Genomic DNA, 24,457 nt, shown 5'->3' with positions numbered 1-24,457 from the left:
TGAATGTGAGATGGAGGAGAGGCAGCCTTTACATAGGCTGAAATAAAACAAAACCACAAATAGGTCGGCCAACATTTAAGGATACCATTAATGCAGCTTGGCCAGGCATAATCATGGTGGTTGCTCAAAAATGAAATTCTCTCATATAGTATGCCCGTACAGCCATGATATGTACATTGTTAACACCCTCTATTAGATCATGGGAGACAAAGTACAATAAGATATACAATGATAAAAGACCCACCATAGTACATAGAACAATGGCAATTAGATAGGACCATGTATACCCAAGTAGTGGGTGATCTAGCCACCACCAAGATTGTTCGGAAAGGCAATGATGCTGATGCTGATGTTGATCACACCAATCCTTGATAACAGAGAGTAGAAATACCTGAATCTGATGCATGTCACTATCCAGCTCTGTAGAAAGCATGTCATGACCATAAATTCCTTGCTTTCAACTCGATTGTCAAAGTGTCCCCTCATGTGAAAACAAACTAGGGGCAGAGACCACTCTCTGTCTCACCTCTTATCATGAACCGGAAAGGCAAATTGGCTCTAGGATTTGAATTTGCTAGACTTCATCGGTGCTTGTAAAAAGCGACACTCAAGGTCCAACACACGTGCATATGGATGAGATTCACATGCCCACAACTACTCACACTCCCTCTCTGGCATTGACGAGTTGTGAGGAAAATTGGCACCATTAGGGCTAGAAGGAAAATTTTGGGGCCATTGTGGCCTTTCTTGCATGACCGTAATCCCTTGGAACCTGAGGTTGATGAAGAGTTGGAGTCGTCCTTGCCCTTCTTCTTCTCTTTCTCCTCCTTCTGTTTTGGCAATGCTGCTAAGTTATTGTAGTCCTTGCGGAGGTGCCCCTTCTTGCCATAGAAGTAGTATTGAATCTTCTTCTTTTCACGTATTACCCCTCTTTGAAGTAGCCAAAACACTAGAAGGGTGGTTGCCGAAATGAGATGGAAACCTCCATTGCAATTATAAGATAGGATCATGCTCAAGTAGTATTGATATCATGTATTGGAAACTAATGGGAGTATTCAATGTTTGAGCTTGCAGGGTATTTGCAACACCATCAAACTTTGGATGCAATCTGTAGAGAATAGTCCTCACAAGATGAGATTCAAGAGGAGCACATTGCATGTTGCGAAGCTGATCTTGGATCGGTGCTACTCAAAGAATGAATGAAGGAATTGTATTATCCTGCAATTAACTGTATAGGGTAACAACTCTCATTGGTCAATAGAGCCTCGTACATAAGGTGGAGCTTCTCCCATATCTTGGGAGATGCCCTGCAGAAGGTAACCACTAATAGGATTTCCTTTAAGATGCATCAAAGAAGTGCGAAGTATGCTTTGGCATCATTGTTGGCCCAATTTAGGACTGCTTCCTCATGGTTGTCTTTGTCCAAATTGGTTGGAAGAGGACAAGTTTTTTGGGAACGCAAGGCAGATGTTGAAACAATGTACTAGAGACGCTTGTGCACAAACTATGCTTTCATTGCCACATTCCAAGTTAGATAGTCCGGGCCTTTTAAGTTTGCCATTAGTGTTCCAACATGGAGGAGCCACTTGTAGATGGTACGCATAGAAGATGAATAGGTGGTGTTGAGTGAATACCTATGGCACTTATAGTTAATAAGCCCAATAAAAAGAATTCATCAGTTCATGCAAGAAAGATCGGTTCGATGAAAGACAAGAAAGAGGAACAATATGTGAAGTTCAGTGTAGTGAACATACCAAAGAGTTCAATTGTTCAAGCAAGAAAGGCTCGTTCAAATGAAAGACGAGAGAGAAACAGTACTTGAGTCTTGAAGTGAGTGCAGTGAACATAGGCATGACAACCAACACATGTGAACCTTCCCTTTGGTGTGTAGATCAGGCTGAATATGCAGAAAGGAGGAAATCATATGTAGGCACTAGTGAACAAAAAAAGTGAAAATGAATACACAAAAGATGAAATCATCAGCTATTCAGCATAGATGATGGCAGAGCTGAAGAAAATGCAAGTTGTAGCAGTGACAATGCAGGGTTCAGCAATGAAAATGCAAGTCACATAGGCTTCCCAGCAATTGTAAACTGCCATGCAGTTGTCAAATGAGGCGCCCAGGCCAGTTAGGCACAACAGCAAAATGCAATGGTTGCCGCAGTCGAGAAGAGTGAACAACAGTCAGGAAATGCAAACATCACTAGAACCAAGATGCTTGGGCTTTGATACCATGTCAGAATATTGTGGAGCAATGGACTGCTGTAAACACAGAGAATAGAATAAAAGAACAAGAACACATGAAGTCAGAAATAATGAGCTCGGGAATCAGAATCCATTTACCAAAGCACAAGAGTATTGTATAAAGGCACCGGCTATGGGCAATGAACAGACTGCTCCTAGTCTCCCTCTCTCAAGTGGGATGTAGCGTGAATGTATAGAATGAATGTGAGATGGAGGAGAGGCAGCCTTTATATAGGCTGAAATGATGCAAAACAATAAATAGGTGACTCCACAGCCTGCTACACAATCTTGGATATGCCAACCAACACCTTGTTTGAATTGGTTTAGTGGGCTATGAGCACCCTATGTTTCTTCCCTTGTGACTCTCAACAATGTGCATACAGCCAGTCAGCATCTCAAAGATTAGATCAGCTGTCATGACTGCTACATCAGCTGAGTTGTCAACAAAAACAGCCACATGCTTGTTGCATGCAGGAAAACAGCCATGCGAGTCAGCAACAGGCCTAAAAAGAATTACCAGTACTGTAGACTGACCATGAGCAATTATCAAACGAATTTGAGAGTCAAGGACCTTGACGGTGGTTGTTGTAAAAAAGACCGCTCGCCCCAACTGGCAAAGCTGCGGAATAGATAACAAGTTCACCCCAACTTGGGTGACATGGTAGACATTGTCTAGCGCAGCGAGATCCGGACCTTGGTCATCAATAGCAAAACTGATGCAAACTTGAGCTTGAACCTTGATTGAGGAGTTATTCCTGATCCGGACATGCCAGACAGTAGGGGCTCGAGTGAGTAAATTGTCTTGGATGGGGGTCATGTAATTTGTAGCTCCATTGTCCACAATCAAAATAGGAGGAGTAGTGCTCAGCTTGAAGAGTGGGCCTTTGTAGTCACCTTGTTGAGAGATAACCCAGATTTATGAGACTCGAATCTGTTGGGTTTAACTCACGCCTATGCTCACAGAGGAGTGTTAGTGATCTTCAGTAGGACAGTGGGGCACTTTTTACTCTCCGTATGAGAGGTTTTTTTTCCCAGATTTATTCCTTTTATTTTATGTGCCTGTGTTACAGACTTTTAGGCACTAATCGTGTTTCACACTCTTCGGGTGTGAACACCCTCTTACAACCCTAAGGTTTAAGGGTTGTACTTTGTACTTGCACCTTACACTTCAGATTATTGCATTGGATGCCATGCTCTCACACTCTACATTGTCTACTCTACTCTCAATTGAGCTTCGATCTCTTCCTACTCTTTCATTTGGTATCAGAGCTGGCCACTGTGAGCTGAGCCCATAGCTCCTCGGCATTCAGCTCCATAGCTGTCCTCAGTTCCACAGCTCCCTGTGAAGGGCTGCTGCTCCAGCCTCCTGCACCAGAGAAGTCCGCTAGTTAGTCAATTCGTCCACTCTCTGGTGTGCACCCTACGTGACACCTGCCCTAGTTCCCTACGTGCGCCACCAGTCTGGGCAGTGCTTCTGTCCTGTACGTCGCCACCACAGGTGTCAGATCTCTGCGCTTGTCTCCTTGGTCCACCCGCATGGCCTCAAGCTTGCTTCGTGTGCCCTGGCCCCAGCGCCCTGCTCTTGGTGCTCATTAGTCGCTGCCCACAGGTTTGTAGTGATGCTCACTAGTTGTGCTGCTCCTTTCGTCACCTGTGCAGCCATTTGACAGGCTACGCCTTCAGCCGTGTGCTATTCTAGTTGCGCCGTTGCTAGACAACGCCAGCTCCCTAGCGCGCCACTTGCACAGCTTGCTAGACTCCAGCTCGAGCTCCAACGCTCACCCAATCCATCCCAGATTAGGAGAGGTAAAAAGAAAATTTATCAAAATTTAATCAAATTTTATTTCTCTGGAAGGAGCTTTTGCCCGGGCATGCATTCTCAATTTCAACATGTGTTTGGGACCCAATTACAACAAGGAATTTATGCATTTTGGGCCAGACATTTGGGACTTTTGTAGTCAGCTCAGTGATTGACACATGTACATTTGTGACAATCTAGAATAGACTGATTTTGTTCATTTTGGGACAATAAATTTTGGGGCATTCACATTTTTAGTGCTACTGAACATTAATTGCACCTTGGATAGTCTAACTATTGCAAAGTACTTGTTGTAATTTTTTGGAAATTCTCAGATTTCCAGGTTGTTCCATCTTGAAACATTGCTCTTTTGCTCTCTGATCAACATTATTTATCATGTCAAATCAGGGAGGTGATGTATTTACTTACGTATCCAAGGAGGATAGGTTGGATGGTAACAACTATTCCCTCTGGTCCTTCATGATGAAGAATGTGCTGATTGCGAAGAATCTTTGGGATTATGTCAGCAGTGAAGAAGTTAGGTCTGGAGTTGTGGCTCCTGCTACTCCTTCTCTAGGAGAAAGTGGACAGTGGGCAACTCAGTCTGTTCAACTTGCTCCAACTCCACCACTTCCCCAAAGATTAGCAATACAAAAGGCATGGGATACACGGGATGCATAGACTTTGTTGTTGATTGCATTGGTAGTTCAACGGTCTATCATCCTTTACATTCGATTTGCAACTTCTTCACGAGAAGCTTGGCTGACCTTAGAGCAGATATTTGCTGGAAAGAATGAGACACGCATCTCTTTCTTGAAGAAAGAGCTTGAGACAGTGAAGATGGATGAGAGTGGTTCTATAAAGGATCATCTAAATAAAGTTCAGGACTTGCGTGAGTAGCTTATGAATGTAGATGAGTATTACTCAAATGCACAAATGATATCTACTACCTTGAATTCATTGCCACCCTCGTACTTGGCCTTTCATATGGCCTTGAACCTCACCATGAGAATTGCCCCACAGCCGCTTACTTTCCTTCAATTGGTCAATTTTCTCTTAGAGGAAGAGAATACAAGAAAGAACAGTGGTGTGGATATAATAGCCTTTGAGTAGGCTTTTATGGCAAGGTAGAAGGGCAAGGGCAGCCAAGCAAAGAATGATCCGTAGAGCTCTAGGACTTCAGGCACTTCACAAGGCAACAAGAAATAGAGAGATACGCAAGTCGAGAAGGGAAAGTACCACTATTGCAAGAAGCCAGGCCACTACATCATTGAGTGTAGAAAGCGCATAGCCAAGGAGAAGGAGGAGTCAAGGATGTCTGTTTCTGATACACCTTCTAGTGCTACCGAGCTCACATCCTTTGTTGCAGTAGAGACTATTGTTTTTACACATGCAGTTATGACTCTTCTTGGGCTGATAGAGCATTTAGCTCTACCGAGGATGTGGGCATATGGTTTTTTGACAGTGGTGCTTCCAAGCACATCACATCTCGTTGAGATTTGTTTGCTTTTGTTATTACAACCCCGCTTGGCAAGTCCTTAGAGTGTGCCAACAATGCATCATACCCTGTTAGAGGTATTGGGGAGACTATGCTAACAGTCATTGATGGCTCTATTCTCCACTTGCAGGATGCCTTGTTTGTGCCAGATATAAAGAAGAATTTGTTATCTATTTCTTCTTTGGCAATGTGTAGTTTGTAGGTCATCTTTGATGATGACAGATGCATGGTGAGAGATAAGGAACACGTGACTTTGGGTTTGACTGGCACTCTATTTCATGGGTTATATGAGTTGGATGTTTTTTCCGTTGATCGGTTGGTCTATTTAGCGTCCAGTCTTACTCTTGCTATGTCACAGATAGAGTTATGGCATGCTTGCATGGGGTATGTAAACTATGGTAGGTTGATACTTATGCAATGTATACATATGTTTGATGGTTTACCTCTCTTGGAGAGACCTCCTGAGCACTTATGCGAGGGATGTATTTTGGGAAAAATGCATCTTTTTTCGTTTCCCTGTGATGTTACTTTTTAGAGTAACTGCCAGGTTACAGATTGTGCCCTCAAATATATATGGCTCTATGCAGACGAAGTCATTGGGTGGTTATTATGACCATAAATTATTACGGGTTTTGCATTTTCCCATGTGCAGCCCTCAAACATGTTGCAAGCAAGGCTCAAACAAATTTCCAGCCCATGTGCATATTTTTTCCTCACCCAAAACACACAAAATCCCATTTTTCCTTTGTAAAATGCGGTTTTTGGGTTTTTAGAAAATTATTTTCAGCATTATGGCATTATATATTTTGATTTTTCTAGCAGAGAATCATCAAACATACAGAAAACAACATTCCTACCAATTTTCATCCAATATGAACATCATTTGGCTAACCAAACCTAAAAAAGAAGCATTTTTTTCTTTATAAAATAGAATTCTGTTTGGACCAAGGGAGGGGAATACATGTCCTCTACGCTGAAATCTTTTTTGAAGCAGAAGGGCATTGTTCATCAGTACACTACTGCTTATACTCCACAACAGAATGGGTTTGTAGAGAGGAAGAATTGGTCACTCATGGAGATGGCCAAATGTATGCTGAAAGCAATGAGCTTGCCACATAGTTTTCGGATGGAAGCAGTTATGTGTGCTTGCCATGTCTTCAATAGATGCCCCACCAAGGCATTAAAGAATGTCACACCTTTTGAGGCTTGGAATAGTCGAAAACCTTCTGTTGGTATTTTCGTACTTTTGGGTGTCTTACATATGCACACATTTCCAAGGTACTTAGGAAGAAGTTGGATAACAAGGCTGTTAAATACATTTTTGTGGGGTATAGCAGCAAGAGCAAAGGATATAGATTATATGATCTTGTCTCTGAAAAGGTATTTGTCAATAGGGATGTGGTTTTCGATGAAAAATCAGAATTATCCCTTTCTGGTTTTGACACATATCAGGTTGCCGGTGATGTATTTGAAGGGCTGTTGCCCATTTCTTTCGGTGATATAGCTGGAGCTTCAGCAAGTGAACTTGTTCAGCCAATTACTCCATTAGGTAATGCAGAAATTCAGCCCATGACTGATCTGAATATTCAGCAAGGTGCTGAATTTGAAATTCAGCAAGAGCTTGTACACAGTCAGGGGGCTAGACAAATGCCTAGATGGTATTTGCAGACTGTGGAAGATAGTTAGTTGGATGCTCCTATTGCTTGTCGTACTAGAAGGCAAGCTCATATGCATGATGGTGTACATACCATGGAGTTTGTTATAGCAGAAGATACATTTGATGATGAGGAGCCTGAATGTTTTGAGGATGCACAACATAGTGTGCATTGGATGGCAGCAATGCAAGCTGAGTTTGATTCCATCATAAAGAAACAAACATGGGATTTAGTATCTTTACTTGTTGGGAAGAAAGCCATTGGCACAAAGTGGGTCTATAAGTTGAAAAGGAATGTAAATGGATCCTTTGAAAAATATAAGGTGAGGCTTGTGGCCAAGGGCTACGCACAGAAGAAAGGCATTGATTATGAGGAGACATTTGCTCCTACCTCCCGCATTACTACCATTAGGTCTATGGTTGCTTTGTTTGCTCATTATGGATGGATTGTGCATCAACTCCGTATAAAGACTGCAAATTTACATGGGGAGCTTCAAGAAGAAGTGTATGTACAGCAACCCATTGGTTTGGCAGTTGAGGGATCCAAACACTTGATTTGTAAGCTGAAAAAGGCTTTATATGGTTTGAAACAAGCTCCTTGAGGTTGGTATGCAAAGATTGATGCCTTTTTACTCAACCAAGGGTTCATAAGCAACTCATCAAAGTCTACCTTTTACATATGTAAAGAGGGGGAATCCTTGCTGGTCATATGTCTATATGTTGATGATCTTTTGCTTACAAGGACACATGCTGATCAGATTTCAGCATTTAAACAAAATTTGCAGCAAACTTTTGAGATGTCAGATTTGGGGCCTTTGTACTATTACTTGGGCATTCAGTTCATTCATGATGCTAGATGCATTGGATTGTCACAATCAAGATACATTAGTAAACTTCTTGAGAGGTTTGGCTTATAGGATTGCAAGCCAGTTTGTACACCAATGGAACCCACGCGGACTGAAGTTATCATTGCATGATGACAATGACTTGTTTGATATCCATACATATTCTCTAGCCAACAGGAGATGTCAGTGCTTATCGAAGATAATGATGGCGTCACAACAGGCTGAAGGCATGGCACATGGTAGTTGTTGTGCTTGATAGGCAAGAAGTGGACGAATGCGAGCAGATATGCCATGTGATACAGTAAGGAGCCAACTATCCAAGCGGTGCATCTAGAGGTGAAGCTTTTTGGTGGCACTCAAACGTCAGATCACACGGGGGAGACAATTAGTGCAGGTGGATATATCCTCCAAGTATGGGTGTACTAGTCTGTAGCCTCCAAGGCAAAATTTTCTTCCAAGGCTTCCCACTAGGAAGAAGACCCTTGTTGACAAATGGGCTTAATTAATAAGGCTCTACTTTAACTATCTAGGTCTATGATCCCCAAGCCTCCTTTGGATCTAGGCTGAATGTTAACATCCCTAGCGACCTTTGCCTTGGCTAGGCTCTTGTCTCCTCTTGGTCAAATAGAATTCTCAACGAGACAATTCACATGGCCTATGCATGACATAGAGAATGCCGAAAAAGTATTGATATACCACATGGAGGTGAGAAGAGCTTGGTTGGCAAGTTGCAACCATCACCCCCTACTAATAAAAGCCTTGTGGAGTTCTAGTAGAGGAGCTTTTGTCTTATGCTCTAGAGAAGAGGTGCCAATTATTGTTTTGAAGCAATGTCAATCACTACATGATACCCAAGATTTCTCAATGTCCTCCTGTGGGGACCCAGGTGAAGTCCTCTTGAGATTGCTAGTTTAGTTGTCTAGTGTCACATACCCAAAGGCCATACAATGTGTGTGAATTAATTAAAGCACCAAATACTTTGTTGAAGATCTCCATGGCTGGTACAAAGATCCTAAAATTTCTCTCATATCAGTCTAAATAAATTGTTGTGTCATCTACAAACTCCACATCAAGGCTCCTCAAATTCAAGGATGGGGAACTTGATGCCTCGGGTACTAGTAGATCTAACTGTTCAAAAAATAACGCATGGTCTCTATTATAAATAAAAACAAGAACAAAGCCAATGAGTGTCCTTGTCTCCTTGATCTCTAAGTATTGAATCTCTCCTCTAAAGCCCCATTGACAAGGACCTAGCTATGCGAGATAGTCCTTTGACTCTCTTAGAAAGGAATTAGTTGAATCGATGAATGGTCTGAGAGAGTCATGCCAAGAATGATGCCAGCTAAGCCACCTTGGTGACATGTCGAATCATCCACATAAACCTTGCCAACCCTAGAGAAGATTCTAGCTCCTACTACCTTGTCTTTCCTAGAATTGAAACGAGTCCATGGATCTTCTGTACTCTCCTACAAGGTAAGATCCCGTCCTTTGATTTGAAATATGAACTTCTCCCTAGAAGCATGCTCTCCTCTTCTAGTGATCTGTATGCAATTGCATCTCATATCCTCCAAGGCCTCTTACTATGTTGAAATCAACTCCTATTATCCAATGGTCGATGGGATTGACTGAGGATAACCTAAGGTTGTAAGAACTCTCTCTAGTCACATTTGAAAGGTGGAGCAAGAGTAGAAGCATGAGTGGAAGCAAGAGCTATGGAGGTTTAAGCAAGAGAGAGCAAGATGGTATATGGAAACTCTAACAATCACAATGTGTGACTTACATTCATTAATTCTATCATCACAGAAAGAATAAAGAATAAAGTGATAGTGATGGGCAACCGCCAAATGCAATATATAGGTGTGTAGGGAGTAAGTACAAGTAAATGTAGGCAGCTAGGTATAGGCAGCCTTTAATTCCCAACAACCTTTCACTTAAAGGCGAATGTGCTTGAGCTTGGAGAAAACAGGAAAAAAGTGACAAAGTAGGATATATACATAGAAGTACAATAGGGTAACGAATAGACATCATCTTATCCTACGCCTATTAACTTCCTAAGAAAGACATAACGTTCCACTAGGAGACTTTTAGTGAGCAGATTTGCAGGATCCTCGTCAATTGAGGTCTTAACAAGCTCTATTTGCTTGTCCTCAATCATCTCTTTGATGAAGTGATAATAGATCTCAATGTGCTTGGTCTTCGCATGAAAGCACAGATTACGTGCCAACTGAATAGTACTCATAGAGTTCGAATACAATGTAGGAGTCATAGTCATAGCAAGGTCTACCACTAGATGGTCTAAGATAGGGCCTCCTTGGAAGCCTAGTCGTTGCAATGTACTCTGTCTCGGTAGTAGACAAGGTTGTGCATTTTTGCACCCTAGACATCCAAGAAATAACACCTCTAGCAAGGGTGAAGACATAGCTAGAGGTGGACTTCCTAGAATCTGCATAGCTTGCAGAATCAGAATCTGTGTAGCCCACGATTCTAGTATCCTAGCCACCATAACAAATACGCATATTTGCAATGCTCTTAAGGCATCTCATGATACCCTTCATGGCATCCTAATGTCACATGCCAGGTGTTGCCATATAATGAGCCACAACTCCCACTGCAATGCTATGTAAGGTCTAGTGGCTAGCATGGCATACATCAAGTTGCCCACCATGGCTGCATATGGGGTCTCGGCCACTCGGCCCTCTCATTATATGACTAGGGACAATCTGTTAGCATGCCTATATTACGGTTGTCAATCTATCATCTCTTGGTTATGAACTCTTGTCAAAGTCCAACAGAGACATGGAAGCTTTGGCAGTTTAATGTGCATTTCTTCTCTTTTGAGCACATTTCTTGTGCATTTCCTAGGTTTGCCAACTATCTATTGCCCTGACTCCCTATGGCTGCCCCAAAATGCCTCCACATTATTTTAGCCTTTTTCTGGTGCAGTCGGCGTGTTATTTTAGCAATCGCCAGGCTGATTTTGTTAGCTTGGCCATATTCTTAGGCCAGCTTTCAGGTCCGCTAGTTTTCCGGATCTTTGGCTGTATATAGCTATCCTCCACACTTGGCAAATCATATTCTTTTGTAGGTGCGTGATTTGCACACTCCATCCTTGGCATTTTCATCCGTCTTTGGTGTTGCTGCTGCCATCATCATTTTCAGTCTGATTTGGTGCCCTTGTTGAGCTAAAAATGCATTACCCTGACTTAAACAACCCCAAAACACTCTTAATTAATGAAGAAAAACTCTTATTTTAGAAAGAAACGTGATCCTAGAGAGTTACTATGTCCCACATGCAAAACCCTAATTTGGGTGCGCCAAACTTTCTATAAATATGCATGCAACTCGTCTCTTTTCCTCAATCATGTTTTTACAGGTTTCAAGAGCCGTTATCTCTACTGCCCACACTTTGTTCTCGGAGAATATTGCAGTTAGAGTTTCCACGATTCACCTGCTACCATCTGGCGCCTCCTGATTCCAGCCTTCCATGTTTGTTTGGAGCTGCGGCTAGATTCCAAGAGTTGTTGTCTACAGCTCGGTGCTACTGTCTACAATAGACAACTGTTGCCATCAACTGGTAGTTGTCGCCATCATCTTCTCTCTTCTTTGAATGCTGCGTTTTGATTTTCTAGTTGTCGCCTTGATAGTCTCTCACCTCAGTGTGCTGCATTTGCACCTAACAACTGTCATGCAGATTTTCTCTCTCCTTAGGTACTTGCATTTTTTTCTCTCTGCTACACTGTCATCTTCATCAGATCCAACCTTCCTTGGCTACGTTTGTTGGTGTTCGACACTCAGAGGTTGCCTTTGTTGCGATTCGAGATCCGTTCGGAGTACGATACACTCTACAGCTCATAACCTTTGCCTTGATATCCTGGAGATATGGGAGTTCGAGGTTTAGTATCCACTGCATAGTGTGTTTGCTACATGAGCACTATATATTCATTATTCATCCACTTTATTATTCATCGTATTCACTCTCTCTGAGTTACCCTAACTCTAACCCTAATAGTATTCTCAGTTATCAGTCTGTGCTTTGTCTTATGGAGTTTAAAGCATTTCTTCAAATGGTATCAGAGCTAGGTACTCTTTGAGAAACCTTGGCCTTTGATTGGAAAGCTCATTTGTGAAAGCAAGAACAACAGAAGGGTAAGATAACTTCAAATACATTCACAACACCGCTCTAGTCTCCACAGCCAAACATAGACAGAAATGATTAGGAGTGGGTCCCCCTAGCTTGCTATTGCCCGATCTCACATGGGTGGAGAACCATCAGACTACCATGGAGTCCATAGACCATATCAAATTTTCGTCGTTGAGTATGATCTTATCCTTATGAATAGGGCTCAGCAGGAGGTTGAAAGCAAGCCTGAGTTTTCTCCTTTAGATTCGGTGCACAAAACTAATGATCTTGCAAGACCTTCGGAATCTCCCCTACAAACTGGCTTTCCACAAGTGGACTCCTAGCTCAGATTACATGTTACTTCCATAATACCACTTCTCTTCAATGCCAGGTATGAATCCTATTATTTCAGATTCTATGCCAATTGATTCTATATTTTTTGTTGGATTGGAAAATGCTCATCAAGAAGGGACTTTTCAAAACAAGCTTTGGTTGTGGGTAATGAGGAGATAGGTATTTCTTCATGAACTCAAAACTAGATAAGAAGCTAAAGGAAGAACTCATAAGTATTCCTACCGTTCCTTTTCCTTCAAATATTTTTTAAATCATGGTCAATATAGAGTAGGTGCATCTTTATCTAGTGCATGTAATAGACAAACGGAACCTACAATATTTTCCACAACAACATCCATTACAAATCCATTTGGGATCCCACCCATCTCTCCCTCATCTTCTGTTGCACCTTCCTTTCCCCTTCCATTAAGTGTACCACATTATCCACTACACACCACACCGGGGATTTCTGCACATTTAGGCACAGCCTTTAGGACTCTGCATACCCATATTCGGGTGGTATACCTATGATGGCGGCTCAACCTTCCACACATACACTTTCGATCCCTTTGGGAGTGCATCCTAGACATACTGGAGTGTGAATCATTTGGTATCACACTTTGCCTCTATGGCATTACCTAGTGGACCATTCGATCATTCTGTAGTGCCCTAGCTGACATTTGGACAAGGCTATTGTGTCCCAGTGTCTCCACCTACACCTACGGTATTATATGGACCTATGTCTATTTTGGTACCTCTGCAGCAATCAGCACTCATTGGACATCAAGAACCTATTTCTACCTATCCACCTTTACCTCCTTATCCACTACCACCACCACCATCTTATCCTCCATCTTATCTCATTTATCCATCTTCACAGACACCTCATGGTTCTAGTTCCTCATCCACCAAGCATGCATTTAATGGTAAGACTCGTTTCAATGGGTCAAACTTCACCACTTGGTCAAATTTGACTAGATATGTCTTAGACTCTCATAACCTATGGGATTTAGTGCAAGGGTTGAAACGCTAACTTGATCGCGCCCTTGTTCCATGTGAGGCTGTCCGCTCATTGAAGGCTCGTACATCTTCGCTATTGTCAAGCTTATGTAGTGCTTATTGCTTGAGTTTCACTCTCAGCTTCAGCATTTCAACTTAGCATTTGAGTGTCGGGCATACTTGATTGACCGCTATGCGGCTCGAGATAGGACCCATCGTATCAATTTGGATCATGAGCTCCAAAATTTCAAAATCACAGACAAGGATGACTTGAAAGTCAAGTTGGCTGAGTATTTGTGTCTCCTCACTGAGTTCTTAACCACTTGGGCTCCGAATTGAGCTCTGAAAAATCATGGGCGTCCGGCTTGGCATCCCGCATTGGCGGGTAACTCTTGCCAACCCGCAGGATCATGCTACTCCTCAAATGATTTAATCGGCCCTCTTGGGAGGCTCCAGTACCATTTCCTAGCTTCTCCCTTCACGGTGCTAGAAAATACAAGCCTCCGATGAATATCATTGAACCCACTTGCAAGGCAAGTTAGGCCATATTCTTTTAAGTGCAACATCGGGTCCTCATTTACCAGCCCATGAAATACTAGGAGATCCCTATAAGGAGGAGGGCATTTAGTCCTCTCCTTCGGGATCAGTACTGGGTCATTAAAATCTTCATATTCAACATGACCTGGCTCCAACTCCTCTAGTGATCAGGTTACTCTATTCCTTAACAAGCTACCAAGAAAATATTTTCATTTCGTACAATAGGTGGATCTCACAACCTCTGATGCCCACATTTAATTAGTTTGAGTGTCAGCTATTGCATTACGCACAATTGTTCGATCAATTTTATAACACGTCCTCGATAGAGAGGGCTCTAGTTGCATCTTCTCAAAGGGGGCAATAGGGTAAGGGCACACAAAACTCAAATCAAAATCACAATCAAAACACGGCTAGTGAATCCTAAGGAAACAATCAATCCACACTTAACCTTGGATGGCAGAATGTATCTAAAAAGAATAGATATTGTCAACATTGTCAAAAGACTGGCCATTATGATGACGAGTGTTGATCTAAGGTAAGAAGCACACAACCCAAATCCAAGAATCGGACCCCCGCATCCCAATTGGGTAACCCCCCCAACAAGGAAAGCGGGGTGGTGGCAACCCTCTTGGTAGGGGCAATGGAGAGGCTAGACCCACACTACCACCAATCCGTCATCACAATCAGTGAACTACTCAACTCCAAAGAGTTTGTTTGATTGGTCTGCAGAGGCCCACTCATCTCAATTGAGCATATCAGTACTTGTTTGGCTTATGGACAGTGAAGCAATCCATCACATGACTCCTAGAGCGGACATTTTTATTTTCTGAGCCCTTGCAATCAAGAGTGTCCGTGTAGGAAATAACTTCTCGATCACGATTAAGACCTAGGATCACACCAATTTTCCCATCGATTTGGGTCCAGACCTTGCTTTGTTGGATGACGTCTATCATGTCCCCTAGCTTGGGGTGAACTTGTCCGTTTAGGAGCTTTGCCTGTTGGGATGAACAATTTTCTTCACTGCGACCACAGTCGAGGTTCTAGACTCTCAGATTGGTTTAGTGACTGCTCGCGGCACAACATAGCCTAATGACCTTTACCACATGACCCAGTTTCTTATTGAGCCGACCTACCAATGATTCGGAGTTCCATGGCTTCCAGGCTTTGGTCACTACACGGGAGCCCACGGACTCTGAGTGTCTTTGGTATTTTTGCTTAGGCCATCTTGATTACGACTCTCTTTCTAAGCTGTCGCGTGAGGAGATGGTTGAAGGCCTTCCACATGTAAAACTATTTGGAGAGGTCTGTAAAGCATGCTAGCTAGGTAAGCAACATGGTAGACTCTTTTCTTAGCAGTCTTTCACTCGTGTTGCAAAACCCCTTAGGCTCATTCATGTAGATCTTTGTGGTCCCACATCCATTGTTGCCTTAAATGGTGCAATGTACTTTTTTCAGATAGTGAATGATTTCTCCAGATACAGGTGGGTATACTTCCTCAAGTAGAAGTCTAATGCCTTTACTTATTTCAGTGCTTGGGTCTTGTTTGTCCATAACCAGACTGGTTGTTGTGCGGGTACTATGAGGAGTGATTCTGGTAGCGAGTTTATCTCCCACGAGTTTTCCGAATTTCACATCCATTGCTGCCTTAAATGGCGCAATGTACTTTTTTCAAATAGTGAATGATTTCTCTAGATACATGTGGGTATACTTCAAGTAAAAGGCTCATTCATGTAGATCTTTGTGGTCCCACATCCAGTGCTGCCTTAAATGGCGCAATGTGTTTTTTTCAGATAGTGAACGAGTTCTCCAAATACATGTGGATATACTTCCTCAAGTAGAAGTTTGATGCCTTTACTTATTTCAGTGCTTAGGTGTTGTTGGTCCATAACCAGACTGGTTGTTGTGCGGGTACTATGAGGAGTGATTCTGGTGGCGAGTTTATCTCCCACGAGTTTTCCAAGTTTCTACATGAACATGGCATTACATGCTAGCTCACCTCTATCAACTCCCTTGCACAAAATGGAGTTTTAGAGCGTAGGAATCGGACTATCCTAAATATGGCACGCTCTATGATGTTTGTAACAAAGCTTCATGAGTGCCTTTGGGTCAAGGCTATTAACACTTCAGTGTACATCCTCAACCGATGCCCAATTCTAGTAGTCCCTAGAAAGACTCTGTACGAGGCATTCTTTGGCTCTCGACCTATTATTTCTCATTTCAGAGTTTTTGGTAGTTTTGTTTATATGCACTCTTAATGACATGATATGAAAGCTGACCCCTTAAGTAGATCTCTTGATTTTTGTGGGCTATTCCTCTGAAGCGAAAGTCTATCGTTTGTTCCGAACAAGGTGATCTTTAGGAGAGATATCGTCTTCGATAAGAGGGACATCGTGCAATCCTCTGCATTGGACTCTTTGTCCTCCCCTTTACTCATGTCATTTGAGATATCGTGCCTATTGAGTTGGGTGTACTGCCCGCTCCTAACCTTCCTATAGATACTTCAGCTCCCAAGCCTCCTCCACACGAGACCCATTACCTCACTTGTACTAGCAGACCATGCAAGATTTGAGGATCCTTCCATCGGATCACACTCTGGAGGGCCCTAGAAGATCTACTCGGCTTGCCCCTCATGCTTCATATACATTGTTGTTTACAACTGATTACATTGCACATTCTGAGCAAGACAATTGGCACGAGGCTCTCTAGGATCCTTTGTGGCTTAGGCTACGGAAAAGAAATTGGATAGTATTGATCGAAATTGGACTTCGACATTGGTGGATTGTCCTTGTCACAAGCCACTCATCGGGATGAAGTGGATTTTTGGGACCGAACTAAAGGTTGATGATACTTTAGAAAAATATAAGGCTCACCTTGTAGTGCAAGGTTTCCTAACAAAAGTACAGCATTGACTATGAAGAAATCTTTGCACCTACCGCTCAATTGACATTCTTTCATCTATTAGTTGCATTCGGATACTCACCAAAGTTGGCCAATCTATTAGATAGATATTAGAAGTGCCTTTTTGAATGGTTATTTGGATGAGAAAGTCTATGTGGAGTAGCCTCCCGGTTTTTCTTCCATTGACTGGATTGACAAGGCATTTCTCTTGCAGAAAGCTCTTTATGGGTTGAAGCAAGTGCCGAGATCTTGGTTCCACAGGATGGACGAGTTCTTACGGACTCATGGATATCATTCTACCCCCTATGATCCAAATCTATACGTGCGTACCACTAGCGTGGGGGTCAACTATATCCTACTAAATGTTGATGATATTCTACTCACTGGCTCCGATTCTACTACTCTTGCATAAATTAAGGCATAACTTTGTGCTACCTTCAAGATAAAAGACTCAAGGTGGTTGTCTTATTTCTTAGAATTGGAGATTATTAGATCCAAGGAAAGTATCTTTCTGTCATAGCAGAAGTATACCCTACAACCAATGGATCAATACTGCATTGATTAGACACGGCCAGTGGCCACGTCTCTAGATCCCACTGTCCATCTACACAAGGATACCTCGGGTCAGTCTTTTGATGCTCATACCTATCATTCTATTGTAGGGAAATTGGAGTATAAGTCCTAGAGTTGAGCTGCAGAGGAAGTGTTGAGATGTCAACAAGCTCAACATGAGCTGACACTCATGTACCTGGATGACCGTTTCCGCATTCATATCACAGATGTGGTTGGTATATTCATCGACATATCATTCCAGTGATCCTTTACAATTGGAGTCCACGTACTCAAGTTACAGGATATCTATCTAGTCATCTTTTTACTTATCATGTCCACTTTGTGGACCGCTTTAGATATCATACATGTTGTATTCGCTCTTACTTTTAGTAGATTCTTATAATGATAAAGAAAAAGAAGAAAAAAGAGTAGGATTTTGGTTGATTTGTACTAGGCTAGATCTTACATTCTAGTGAGTATTTTAATGTATCTAGAATAGCTCATTGGGTTGCTTGTCTTCGTGTGTTAATGTGGGAGCTTTCGCTCAACCGCCAAGACCCACGGACCGCTTATTGTTTCAAGCGTTCCAAGCAAGCTCTAATAGCTATCTCTCACCTAGCCGACGCGCCGTCGATCCTACGAGTGTAGTGAGCTTACCTTAGTGCCGATATGAGTTGCCTCCTCTCTCACGCACGCCGGTAGCTCCACGATCCTAGATGCTAGCTCAAGCATCCTCAAGCCTCCTCCACCTCCAAGCTCCATCCTTCATAGCCGTGCGCGCAAGAAGAGAGAAGGGAAGAAAGGAAGAGAAGAGGAGATGGTGAAGAGCTTGACCCTCTTGATCCCTCACCCTCACACACTCACTCCCTCACACTCTCACACTCCCTCTCTCAAGAGCATACACAAGCAAGAAGGTGAGCAGGAGAGAAGAAGAAGAAGACTCCTTTTGCCACACACCAAAGAATGATCTCTTATTCACTTTTTGAACTTTATATATACAAACCCTAAAATCCCATGGGCACCCATCCCTTTTTTACATGACCGGCCATTGTGGCAAGGTCCTTTTTCTGTTTCCCTCTTCTAGCCTCTAGCCTACACCTATATAATATTTTGCAATTGGCACAGGAGGGAGCCTGGCGCTCTTTTACAAGAATTTTCCGAGTGTTTTGAGACGCATTTTCTTTAAAGGTTGCGCTTTTTGCCCCGGTTCATCTTTAGAGGCCGCCTGGGTGTGTCTTTGCTCTTTTTCTATGTTCCTTTTTCTTTTTCCTCCATTTTTCCGCCATCTCGACTTGGGGTTAACATTACCCCTCTCCTAGACGAGTGCCAATCCCATGGCACTTCGGCGTTGGTGTAAGGGTGAGGGCCACATGTAGACTCAGGTGCTTGTGGAAGCTCAAGAATGATGTTCATCGGAGCAGCTCACTGGATATCATGGGTGGACGAGGGACTCCGAAGTTGGTGGTTGGGCGCTTTTGGGGTGTCTGAAGAAGAAGGTGCGGTGCTCTACCTAAGGGGAGTGCTTTCCTCAGTGTGTTGGTGCATTGTGCTCGTGCTAGTGAAATGGGGAGGTGGGTCTAACCGCAGGCAAGCCCGGGTGATGTTTCATACTTGAGGACCCCATTTGTGCCAAGGGGGTGCAGTGCCAATGGCTTAGGGTGACAGGTCTAGCCATAGGTGACTGGTACCTTCCTAGGTGTGCCCTGCCCTTGATGTGCCCTAAGCGTGATGTGGGGGATCAAAAAGGGCTAGGGGGTTAGGAGCGGAGCCGGCTGACCGAAGCCACCGGACACGCCTAACTTAAGGACCCCTAGGTGCAGTGATTGTACTTTTCTTTGCTTCGTTTCTTTTCTTTTTTTTTCTTTTTCTTTTTTTGGTGGATACATTTAGGGATAGTATTACATCAGGAGTATGACAGCCAAGTCTAATTCTCATCGTCGGAATGAGGGGGGGAGGGAGGGCGGATGGATTTGCGTAAAAATTGGTGGCTTTGCATGTACCCTTTCAGGTTCATGCGGACGTGGAGAGAGGTGGTGGATAGGAAGGGGTGATTACACCTAGTGAATTGGATGTCGCTCATATCCTCTAGGAGAGCTAGGCAAAAGGAAGGTAGTAGGCTAGCTCTCATCATTAAGCGGGTCATAGCACAGCTATCAATAGCATTAGGATCAAAAAAGAGGAGAGGCAAGCCGTTTTCTTGCGGTGCCGGATCTTGCTTAAGTAGGAGCTTAAGGAGCCTAAGGTAATTATAGGTGGTTATGAAAGCGGGATCTAGACAGGATGAGAACTCAACGAGGAAGCGCGTCATGGAGGCGGGTAGGCTTCCTAAATCAAAAAGTAGAGCATCCTCGAAGGAGGTGGCGTTTGAATTGTAGATGACAGGGAAGTCGTGCCTAGGGTGGCGACAAAATCCACGCCTACCCTACGAGGATACGCCATGAATGTGGGGTCGTTCTGCTCGTAGGGTAGGGTGTTACAAAATGCCATCCAGGCGAGCATGTTGGTATTGCATATTCGCCTTCTCCAGAGGGGTTGGCAGTCGTAGCCCCTTACTGTGTGTGGCACCTCGTACAGTTTATCTTGCCAAAATTTGGCTTCTTCCGTGCCCCACAGAGTAGGGGTCCTTGCCCTGTCATCTAGCCATTTTTGGCCTAGTCGGCTGCTAGCCGCGATCACCTCCTCCATGACTTTGATCAGCAGGATCCTTCTCAGGCTGTCAGGCATCATGAAACTGAAAGAGAAAGGGTCCTTTTCGAGTTTCTGCCGTTCCCAGACCACTAGCTCTATGTGGAATTGCGTTGGGAGGTCATCAAGGCATGGTGGGAGGGATGCGGATGGCCGCACGACTGGCTTGGCCTGCAGCTGCCTTTTGGCTTCTTCCACCAATTTTTTCCGTCGCTCCTTGAGCGTGGCTTGTCTGTCCAGGGGCGGGTCGAGTTGTTGTTGTTCCTGGTCGTGTGGCGAGGGGGATTGTGGGATTATTTCTTCGTTGGTTCCTCTTATGACGAATTCGATGTCAGTGTCCTCCCCCTGCCGGTCGTCTAGCTGCGCCCCTTCCTCAAAGCCGAGTGCATCTGCCTCCTGGGGGGTTAGGCCGGCCAGTAGTAGGTACTTTTGCTGTTCTTCCAAGCCCAGCCTAACCGCCGCAAGTTGGGATGGCATCTGTAGCCCTGCATGCAGGGCTCTGTGCGCGATGCTCGGTTTCTTCTTTATCACCTCCAACGGCTCCTTTCCCTCTGGTTGAGTTGTGTCCAGTAGTGTGTTGAGGAAGGCCTGTTACTGGGCAGTGAAGGCTGTCTGGGCGGCGTCCGCTTTGCTTTCTGCCAAGATTTTTTCTTTCTCCACCAAGGCGAGGCACCGTGCCAGTGCCTTCACCCATTTCTGGTTCTACGCGGCCCATTCCTCGGCCCTTTTGCTCATTCCTTCCATACTCTCCCCCTGCTTTTGTGCTAGGGTTATGAGCTTCTGCTCCTAGGCCCTGAGCTCTTTGCTCATGTTGTCTTGCTCCTTCTTCCCGAGGCGTAGTTGATCGGTCATGGACTCGATCTCCTGTCGTTGTTGCTCCCTCTCTTGTCTTCTCTCCTCTTCTTTGGCGCTCAGCTCCTCCATCATTTGCTCAATGGTGGCGGTCTTTGACTCCAGTTCCTTATATTGCATCGTGAGGAGCTTGTATTCCCGCTGCATCTGCACGAGTTCTTGATTCTCGTCCTCCAGCCGTTGCTTGTAGCTTTCTTCCCTGTTCTCTTTTGCTTTCAACTCTTGCTTGAGTTCGAATATTTGGCGTTGCTGCATGGCGATGATGTGGGTTTTCTCCAGTTGGAAAGCCGCCACTAACTCTTTCTCTGTCACCAACTCAGCCACCGCCATTCTTTTTTCCTCCTTCACTCTCTCCAGTTGGGAGAGCAACTCAGCGACGTATTCGTCGTAACTGGCTGGTGGCGTCATTGTTGCGTGGGTGGGGGTAGTTGAGGCCTCCATACGCGGACGCTTTTGGTCCTGCCTTGATTCTGTATCTGCGGCTGGCCTTTTTGGTCCCATGGTTATGGTTTCCGTGCTCTTCCCTTGGGCCATTTCCTTACTAATGAAGTATTGCATCCAGGCCACCACGTTGAACACTTCCAAGCTAGTGGGGATGCTAGGGGTGAGCGTAGTGGGTTCAGCGGGGGGTGCCATAAGGGTGGGGATAGGATGGAGGGGTCCTTTGCCTTTTCCTTCCGGAACTGCGGGGGGCGCGGGTTCTGGTGCCTGCATGCTGGAGCTAGGCCCTTCTTCCCTTGGTTGATTCCAGACTTTTGGGTCATCCACCTTGCATTGCTGCTCGATGGACTGGCATGTAGCCTCGGCCAAGTCCTCCTCCTCCTTTCTTCTTAACTCCTCTTTCTCCTCCACGACTCTTCTTTTCCTTTCCTCTTCGGCCTTTTTGTATTCTTCCTTTAGTTTCTCTTTTTCCTCCTGTTCTTCTCTTCTTCTCCTTTCAGCCTCTTGCTTTGACGCCTTTTTAGCCTGCCTGACTTGCGCTGTTGTTTCTTCTTCTTCCTACTTCCTCCTCTTTTCTCTCTTCTCGGCTTCCCTGAGGGATTATCTTTTCGCTTTCTCCAAGTCTTCATTCTCCTTCCTACAGCCCTCATCCTGTTTCTTTTTCTTTTGCGCTGCTTTTTTCTTAGTCTCCTTGACCTGCTTTTTGCTTTTGTGTTCTTCTCCTTCTTCCTCGGTCTCCGTCCAATCACTGGACCTCTCTTGGTGTTGATGAGGAGGTGATCTGTCGGGTGTTTCCCCCTCCCCCTCTTCTGCTTCTTTCACGGCCTCCTGGATAAGCACCGTTAAGATGCCCCCGTATGCGATGAACGAGGCTTTGGGGGAGGCCCTCTTTCTTTATACGGCCTTCGACATCGGGGATTCTCCTCCTACTGGCATGCTTCCTAAGGCTAGCGCTCGAGCTGTCTCGTCGATGGTCTTGCGCACATAGCCGTTCCAGTCAACTTCGTGCAGAATATGGGCCGCTACATGTTCCAGTATTGGTACGCTGATCCGGTGCATCAACACGTTGTAGCGTTGGCTGGAAAAGAGCGCGTGTATGAGTTTCGCCTATAACCTGCTCTGTGCATTGGGGATGTCCTGGATACTGATGCTGTCGTTTGTTAGCACGTCCTTCTTTCTCATCCCCAGCATGGCGTATACGTCCCTCTTCTGCTTCTTTTTCACGTTTGGTTCCAATCCCAGCGCCTTCTCCACCAAGGCCGGGCCAATACTTGCTTAGCATTCTGTCCTCTTTCCACTGTGACAGTGCCTCATTCGCTGTCGGGGTTATAGGACCTGAGAAATTCCACACAGCTCGTGTGGTCGGGTTCTTGTGCGAAACTTTCCAGGTACTTCTTGAGGTTGTAGCTTTCCACGACGCTCTTGGCCACCTCTTCCTTGGCCACTAATTCTTCTAAATTGTGAATAGTTCGGAATTTCAATTGATTGTAGGCGCGGCTCTCCAGGTTGATGTTGTACCGCGTTCTCTCCTCCTCCGTGAAGGGGAGTCGGTGGGCTCGGTTTTGCTGCGACATTTTTTGTTCCTGTCATAAACCATAATTTTCATTAGTGCTTGCGACATAATAATTGCTGAAAAATAAAAAACTCTATGCTTTTGAATGAATTCATTAAGATCTAATGCAAATTCCCTTTTCCAGACTTTGACTTTTTGCCCTTTAGTTCAAAGTTTTCACGCCCTTTTTCTACTCCATCCGTTTTTCACAATGTATGTCTACGTGCTTCACTGACTTTGATTTGATTTACTGATTCTGATCTGATTCACCTTAGCCCCTCCCCTTCTAGTTTGAGAAGAATTCTTCCTAGGATTTAGGGTTAGAAGGTGAAGGGTTTTCGGCATGGAGGTGTAGGGGCTACTTGTGAAGGAGCCAAGTATAAAAATTGGGGTTGTATTCCAAATGGGCTTCGCAGTCCAGGTCAGAGGGTTTAATCCCCACTTGGGTGATGTATGTGAGAACATCAGTTAGGAAGTCACCCGAGTTGACTCGGCTAGCAATGTGTAACTCCTCCTCGGTCAACAGGCGGTCGAGGTAGGGGCGTCCTTTGATGTGTTCTTCTATAGGACGGCCCTGCAGAGTGGTTAACACTCGATATGAGGTTGGCGCGACGTATGTGGGGTCGTACTCTACTTTTTGATAGCGCGGCGCTGCTCATCATTGGTCATTATTCGGCATCCTTCAACTTCCCATTGCAACCTAAGAGCGTACCAGTGCCTTAAGAACTGGGATTTCATCTCAGCAAGTTTTGACAGCTTTGCCACTTCTTGGTCAGTGATGGCAGAAGTGGTTCGCTGATCATACGACGTGATGAGGCGTTGCTTGATTGCTTGCTCTTTTGAGATCTCACTGCTGAGCAACTTAGCAGCAGAGATAGCGGCTTTTGCAAATGCGAATTCAAACGTTTCCCAAGAACAAGGCATCGTTTGAACTTCGGTTGCGAAGGATTCGTCCAATAGGCCTAAGTCGAGGCGATCGTAGCTCAGAGCTAGCGACACAAAAGTGGCGTCCAGTAGCTTAATGCAATCCACTACGTCATCCCCTGTTTCTTCAGCTAAATCAGCTGCTAGTGAGAGAAAGGATTTCCTCTCGTAAGAGGGCCTAAAGCCTGCGGGTGGTTGGGGTTTGGCAGGACTTGAGCCTTTGGCAACGGAAAGTTGCGGTGATGAATGTTCTTGAGCTTACGATTGGATCGCTAGGACGAAGGTTGTGTTAACAGCAGCCTCGAGTGACGGCCCATTGCTTTCAGGATGGATTTGGAAAGTCAGATCAACTCCAGCGGGTGATGACTCTTGAGATGGCGGTTGTCGCTTGGATCGATAGGCTTGGGCAACTCGCGTGGGTTCGCGCGTGGATGAACTTGATGGTTGTGGATCGAGAAAGCTCTGCGGCTTGTGGTTTCGAGGTTCTACGGTTTTTGGGATGATCAAGCTTGAGGCTAGCGTACG

General features: G+C 44.5%; 1 protein-coding gene across 5 annotated transcripts in view; it reads left to right on the top strand.

The window, feature by feature from the left end:
- Positions 1-24,457, top strand: part of LOC148014596 (uncharacterized) — a 231,571-nt gene that overhangs the window by 153,408 nt on the left and 53,706 nt on the right. The gene's annotated exons all lie outside the window — the stretch shown is intronic.

The sequence above is a fragment of the Lygodium microphyllum genome, chromosome 25 (genome assembly GCF_053477565.2).
Source record: "Lygodium microphyllum isolate KBCC chromosome 25, Lygodium_microphyllum_v1.1.10, whole genome shotgun sequence".
Classification (NCBI taxonomy): Eukaryota; Viridiplantae; Streptophyta; class Polypodiopsida; order Schizaeales; family Lygodiaceae; genus Lygodium; species Lygodium microphyllum.
Note: the sequence above shows the minus strand (reverse complement) of the source record. Positions and strands in the feature narration are given on the sequence as shown.